The 7,406-nt window shown below is 38.7% G+C and overlaps 1 long non-coding RNA gene across 1 annotated transcript in view; it reads right to left on the minus strand.

The window, feature by feature from the left end:
- LOC121296184 overlaps nt 1-5,514 on the minus strand; it is a 43,934-nt gene extending 38,420 nt beyond the window's left edge. Inside the window, exons 1-2 of the long non-coding RNA XR_005947034.1 lie at nt 5,415-5,514; nt 4,044-4,145 (exon numbers count right to left, since the gene is read on the minus strand). This is a non-coding gene — a long non-coding RNA (uncharacterized LOC121296184). The remainder of the gene's footprint in view (nt 1-4,043; nt 4,146-5,414) is intronic.
- Nucleotides 5,515-7,406: the final 1,892 nt, after the last annotated feature.

Below are 7,406 nucleotides of genomic sequence, written 5' to 3' on the forward strand. Positions count from 1 at the left end.
TCCCAAATTCCAAATAAAAATATAATCATTTAGAGCATTTATTTGCAGAAAATGACAACTGGTCAAAATAACAAAAAAGATGCAGTGTTGTCAGACCTCAAATAATGCAAAGAAAATAAGTTCGTATTCATTTTTAAACAACACAATACTAATGTTTTAACTTAGGAAGAGTTCAGAAATCAATATTTGGTGGAATAACCCTGATTTTCAAGCACAGCTTTCATGCGTCTTGGCATGCTCTCCATCAGTCTTTCACATTGATGTTGGGTGACTTTATGCCACTCCTGGTGCAAAAATTCAAAGCTCGGCTTTGTTTGATGGCTTGTGACCATCCGTCTTCCTCTTGATCACATTCCAGAGGTTTTCAATGGGGTTCAGGTCTGGAGATTAGGCTGGCCATGACAGGGTCTTGATCTGATGGTCCTCCAGCCACACCTTGATTGACCTGGCTGTGTGGCATGGAGCATTGTCCTGCTGGAAAAACCAATCCTCAGAGTTGGGGAACATTGTCCGAGCAGAAGGAAGCAAGTTTTCTTCCAGGACAACCTTGTACTTGGCTTGATTCATGCGTCCTTCACAAAGACAAATCTGCCCGATTCCAGCCTTGCTGAAGCACCCCCAGACCATCACCGATCCTCCACCACATTTCACAGTGGGTGCGAGACACTGTGGCTTGTAGGCCTCTCCAGGCCTCCGTCTAACCATTAGATGACCAGGTGTTGGGCAAAGCTGAAAATTGGACTCATCTGGGGGTGCTTCAGCAATGCTGGAATCGGGCAGATTTGTCTTTGTGAAGGACGCATGAATCAAGCCAAGTACAAGGTTGTCCTGGAAGAAAACTTGCATTATTCGAGATCTGACAACACTGCATCTTTTTAATTATTTTAACCAGTTGTCATTTTCTGCAAATAAATGATCTGAATGACAATATTTTTATTTGAAATTTGGGACAAATGTTGTCAGTAGTTTATATAATAAAACAAAAATGTTAATTTTACCCAAACATATACCTATAAAATAATAAAACCAGAGAAACTGATAATTTTGCAGCGGTCTCTTAATTTTTCCAGAGCTGTATATATATGCCATAATGCGTATGTGTATAAAAGCATCTGGGTTAAGGACACAGAGGTGTTGTATACCAACTCGACAGCTTTGCTGTCATTTTTAAGGGACCAAGAGCCATGGTACACCACCTCGACAGCTTTGCAGTAATTTTGAAAAGGCGACTTTGAGTTGCTAAAACTCTCCTCTTAAAGGGATTTTCAGAGCAAAGGGATGCCAGTCATATTATATGCAATGTGACCTACATTGTCAATGGAAAAACTATTGAAAAAAACAGGACGTGTTGCCACACAATAAACAACGACAAAGGCAAAATAAATAAATAAGAATAAAATGCAAAAAATGGTAACAGTGCCTACTAATACATGGAAAGAAATAGTAGTTAAACAATGTATTATATAAAATAAATAAAAATACAAACAAATAAAATAACAAGTAGTAACACTTTATACATTATATATATGAAATTCTCTCTGCCAGAAGGTATTGATTTAATTGTTTGTTAATTGTTTTATTAGTTAATTATCACCTGCGCCTGGCTATCATTGTAAATTAGAACCAGGTGCAGGGTATATAAAGAAAGCATCCAAGAAGGAAGCAGTGTGCTCGAGGCCGCTGTGTGGATATATAATCCGGAACCGGTACCGGCCAAGAAAAACACCCGGGTACTTGTTCAGGTAATGATTCTAAAAAAAAAATAATAATAATACTTTTAAATTCGTAAAAAAAAATTTATGCATTTTTAAAAAATTCACGTACTATGTGTAAATTTATGACAATTATGTGGTATAGAAGTCGAGACTCTGTAACACACTGGAAAAGTTCACCTGGAATATATTATTATTATTATTATTATTATTATTATTATTATTATTATTATTATTATTAATAATAATTACCTTCATTGCTCATTTCTTATAAAGACGCAAACATATCTGAATTTTGTTCATCGCGGTTTTCTTTTAAAACTTCTCCAATCACATGAAAATTATTTGTTATTTTCCTCATCTTGGTTTGACAAGTTTTCAAACTATGTGGACATGGGTTGCCATCCCATCAGTGAAATTGGTGGGGTGTGGGATTCGTAATATTTAATGTTTTATTAACAGTGGGCAGTGGACACCAATAAACTACATTCCCAGGGAACATTCCGATTGAGTTATGAGAGTTTAGATCTGTCTTTTTTGTTTGTTTGTTTGTTTGTTTTGTTTTTTTGTTTTATACTTTCAGCTAAAAAAAAAGTTAATTTTTATAGTCAACCTTTTGGAATTTATAATGGCACACGTGCGTCTAAATTAATATTTACGTTTGCACAAGCAAATTTTTTGTCGCATGTGACCAAGTTATTCGTACTGTAGACCCCTGTCATGTTGTTGTTTCCAATTTCGTTCCTGAGAGGAGTAGTCGCCTCAGTTATTATTGAGGTGTACTTGTCGCTCGCTGTGTGCAATTGTTTTTTGTAAAACACCCATATCATGTACATATTATATACACAAGTATTAGAAGTTGTAACGTGGTAGGAAACCAGTATCCCTAAGTCCTTTGTTTCTCAAGGTCTCCTGTCTTGTGTGTTAAATAAGATCTAAATTATGTTCATATGGCTTTATTTTTTTAAATGGTTTCAATCCTAAAATTCTCTGTGATGCAAAACTTTCATTGTTTGCACATATTAGCACATTAACTTCAACTGTACAGCAGGATATAGGCAATAAACACAATGTTACAGGTACAGCCTGTCTGTGAATCCTTATCCACTGGCAGATCATTATTTTTAGTAAAATGAACTACAACTTTTATAACAGTATGCTACATTCAGTTTCCCGAATGTAATTCTATAGTATACTTTTGCACGGCATGAGCAGAAACATAAGCAGCATGCTAAAACCAGAATCCTAAAAAAAAAAAAGTGTGTGTGGTAGTCAAGTAGATTTCTCTAATATTAAGCCTGTTGTATGCTTTTACCACCTTATTAGTATAGTGCACTCTGCTTATACGAATCACATCCGTGCCGCATGATTTGGTTATTCTAAGCGGTTGATTCTTAAAAGCGGACCGATACGATTACAATTAACAAAACCATGTCTCCATGCATCAGCAGTTTAAATACAGTATACAAATGTCAATGGTGCTCAATCACTGAGGACAATACATTGAAACAAGTCCTTGTGGGTAAGCAGCTTGTTATCATCACGATTATGTTTACTCAAAGCTGCAGAATCCTATTTTACTGCAGTTTACTTGAGAAGTGATCGTCTCGTGAGGGTGCCTAGTTTAACAGTCGTGTGGTGTTACGTGTAATGGCCTTTGAATTAAAATTACTCTACAGTACAGTATTTTACTATAAGGACTACCACTGCATTTAAGCATCTGGTGCTTGCTTTTTTCAGTTTCACTAAACGGAAATGCAAAGCTCCACAATTACCCCCTTCCCAACCCCCCTCCTCGCCGCTATGCAATTCCCCCACCAACCCCCGCTGTTCGCCGCTACTCAATCCCCCTCCCTCTACATGCATATCACACAATAGCACTGCTGTCCTCAGTATGTATTCAATGAATGTTTTTTCACTTTTTTAAAACACATTTCACTAAAAGAGAACAATATATATATACATACACATACATACACACACACACACACACATATCTGCCATGTTGACTCACATGTAAACTGCACAACTTTTTTTCTACTGGGAGTTGCTGCGGACCAGGGATTATCCTGTATGCACGCTGCATACGTGCCTAATCACGCGAGATGTGATCAAATTCAAAAACAGCTTTATTGGCTGTACACGTCATTGCACTTCATACAGTATCGTATTACATATTGTCAGTTTGCTCCAAAATGGTTCTTATAAGCGGATTGCTTGATTCTTACAAGTGGAATATTTTTAACATGGTTAGTATATGCGGTTGATTCTTATCAGTAATTCTTATAAATGGAGTGCACTGTATTACCATATATTGTACTGTATACTCACTGTAGACTGAGATGAATATAATGGCAGCCACTAAGAGAGCACACAGCCCTGCCAGGACCAGAGTAGCCCGTCTGTATGGAGGAGCTTTAACAGCAGTGGGGTCTGAGGAGGGAATTTATACTGAAAAGCGTATATATATATATATATATATATATATATATATATATATATATATATATATATATATATATATATATATATATATATATATATATATATATATATATAAAATCATCTTAATATATAAATCATCTTTAATTTGGTAAAGTTATAAGCTCAAGAACATACATTTGTCCAGTAGATTATTAAAAATAGCGATACAGAGATCTTCGTTCTATTCTAAGTTGAGGTAGAGGTGCATCAATATATTTTCACAAGTGTTTAGCTGGCCCTCTTGGTGCTTGCTTAGGTTTGCGTGAGTCAGACAATTGCATATGGCTTTGCTTACTTAAACAGCGGTAGAAGAGAGGCCTGACTTAGTAATATCAGCTGGGGGGCTAAGGTAAATTTTGGAGAAGTTCCTTAAACACAGAATTTCATATTCAAAGGCACACTGTATTTTACATACCTTTTTTGTTATTGTATTTTGTTCTAGTCATAAAGAATGAAATGTTTTCTGTCTCACACACATAACTTTAGTTAGTAATGTTCCAAATTATGTAAATAATGATCTAAACAGAAACAATAAAGAATGATGGAGAACACACATAATAGGATATTCCCTTTAAAAGTTTGCAATGCTACATGCAGGGTCATTCTGCAGCTGTCCCATGGTTATACTATGCAGTTACCACAATGTACAGCTATGGCCAAACATTTTGCATCACTTAGAATTTTAGGATTGAGATAATTAAAAAAAAGTAAATATATAAACATATTTTATTGAACATCATGTAATCAAAGTGGGTCACATTTTTCTATTTTGTCAGTTTTTGTTAAGTATATGGAAATCAGTATATAATTCAATGTTCTTGCAACATTATTCAGCAGGTTACATTCAAATTTATGAAGCAAAATTAGTTAGTTCTATAGGATGATCCAAACTTTTGGCATAGCTGTAACCAGGTTTGCCATGTTTTGAACAGGTAAGAAATAAAGAATAAAAATGTAGATAAAGTATCCCTTCTATTTTATGAAGCAATATTTTTCCAGAGATTAAATTGCTGAAAAAAGTAATGAATAAATAAAGCACATGTGAAGACATATTTTTTTCCCCGTATGTGAATCAATTTAATTGAGCTAGTTTTTATTAGCTTTTGTTCCTTGTACATACAACATTTTTGTAGTAAAAACTGAACAGTGAAAAATTCTGACTTTTACAGTAGTAAAGTGAAGCGGGACATGTTTAAATGTAACCCCCTTGGTACTTACCACCCTGTTGTGCTGCTGTTCTCCTGCCTTGGAGCTCGTTTACTGAGGAGTAGACATCCTCCGAGGGATTCTGCAGCCCAGTGTAAATGCTGTCCATCTCCATCGCTAGTGCTGTTGAGAAGTGAGCTAGAGAGTTAGTTCTGACTGTTATATTAGCAGTGCAGATGGCAAGGACTAGAGGAAGTGGGGGTTTCACACCTTAGTCTGTGTGACATAATATTACTGCTGCCCAGCTCTGTAGCTATTGTGCTGTATAAGGTGTGAGAAAATATAACAATTGCTAAATGTGCTGGCTTAAACACCAGCACGATATGTATTTTTATTTGTTTGGCACCTTTTTGCTTGTGTAGTTTTGTGTTTGTTTTAAATCTTTTATTTACTATTATTTAATAAAAGAGCTGAATGTCGTAGCGTTTCAGTTTTGCCCCGCCATTATCTGTTTGTGAAACTGTTTCTGGTCTGACATCACCCCCTGCATCCATCACTGTCACATATGATGTCCAGAAGTGGAATATAGCGCCTCCAAGAGTCAGACCAGGAATAGTGCTGTTTTTTAAAAAAAAAAAAAAGTTTTTTGGGGGAAAAAAATGGATAGTGGAGGAGTACATGGCGAGGTGGTATGCGCATCAGAGGGAGTTGAAGGAAGGAGGGGCTACATGGTGCCTTGCCTGCCTGTTGTCTGGACACCTCTCAGACGTGTGCCCATATGAAGACCCCCTTTATTTACAGGCTTTTGATTAGGAGTGGATCCGCCTGAAGGCTGTACCATCGCCGCTGGTGGATCAGGACACCTGCCTCAAAGGGGAGGAGTGGTGCTTTGCTGTTGGTGAGATCGGGCACATGTCATCTGACCAATCCCCTCCCTGGCAGGAGATGGAACTGCTGGTCCTGAAGAAGGGAAGGAGTTGCAGTGCCAAGAAGGCGGCAAAGAATTCAGTGAATCCACAGCCCAAGAGGGAGGAGTCGTGCGTCCACTTCCCAAGAGGAGGGAGGCTGAGCATCCACAGCCCAAGATAGTTGGTGCCCTTCCTGCGGGAAGGGGGGCCACTCCGTCATCAACTGCTCCTGCCCTAGAAAGGAGGAGGAGGGACGACCGAAGGGCAGCTGGGAAGCCTACCTCTGCGCTCTTGAGGCCGTGAACTGGTGCACTGCCTGCGGGGAGTGGGCCACTTCGTGGTCAACTGCCCCAGCCTCCAGGAAGAGTTCACAGAGGGAGAGGAGCCATCGTTGCCATCTCCAGCACCAGAGGGAGAGGTCCCACCATTGTTTCCAGCGCCAGAGGGAGAGGAGCCATTGCTGCCATCTCCAGCGCCAGGAGACTACTTGCCATTCCCACCTTCACCACCAGGGGGAGAAGTGGAGCTCCCACTGCCATCTGCTTGGCCGGGGGCACCTATACTGCCATCGCCTCCCGAGGGTCCGCTGCTGCCATCGCCTCCCGAGGGTCCGCTCACAAGGGGGAGCTGCCGGCTACGAAGAAGGGGGGAGAGGTCAGGAGACTGCCTTCCCCCACAGCACTTTCTCTGGAGGAAAATCGGTGGCCGGAGCTCCACAAGAGGGAGCTGCAGGCTACAGAGAACGGGGGGGGAGGTCAGGAGTAGGAATGAAACAATAGTAAATTCCACGATACGAATAGTTGAGAGCCCACTCTTTCATGATACACCTATTATCACGATAGTAGCTATTTTTCAGTTAAGTTGTTAACTGAATAAAAAGAAAAAAATAACAAGTTCTGTCTTTTTTCACAGTGGAATATGGTCTGCAACACAAGAAAGCTACAGACTTTAAAAAAGAGCAAGATTCTAGCAAGAATGAAAAAAATTACCAGCACACAGGTGGAAGAAAAATAATCTTAATGAAATTGTCCTTGTATTACCATTTAATAGTTATAAAACATGATACCTTTATTTAAGTTAAGTTTTAAATTTAAGTTTTTTTTCCTCCTGCTTTATTTACACATTTTATTGATGTATTTAAGTGTACTTACAAACA

This window comes from Polyodon spathula, chromosome 21 (assembly GCF_017654505.1).
Source record: "Polyodon spathula isolate WHYD16114869_AA chromosome 21, ASM1765450v1, whole genome shotgun sequence".
Lineage (NCBI taxonomy): Eukaryota > Metazoa > Chordata > Actinopteri > Acipenseriformes > Polyodontidae > Polyodon > Polyodon spathula.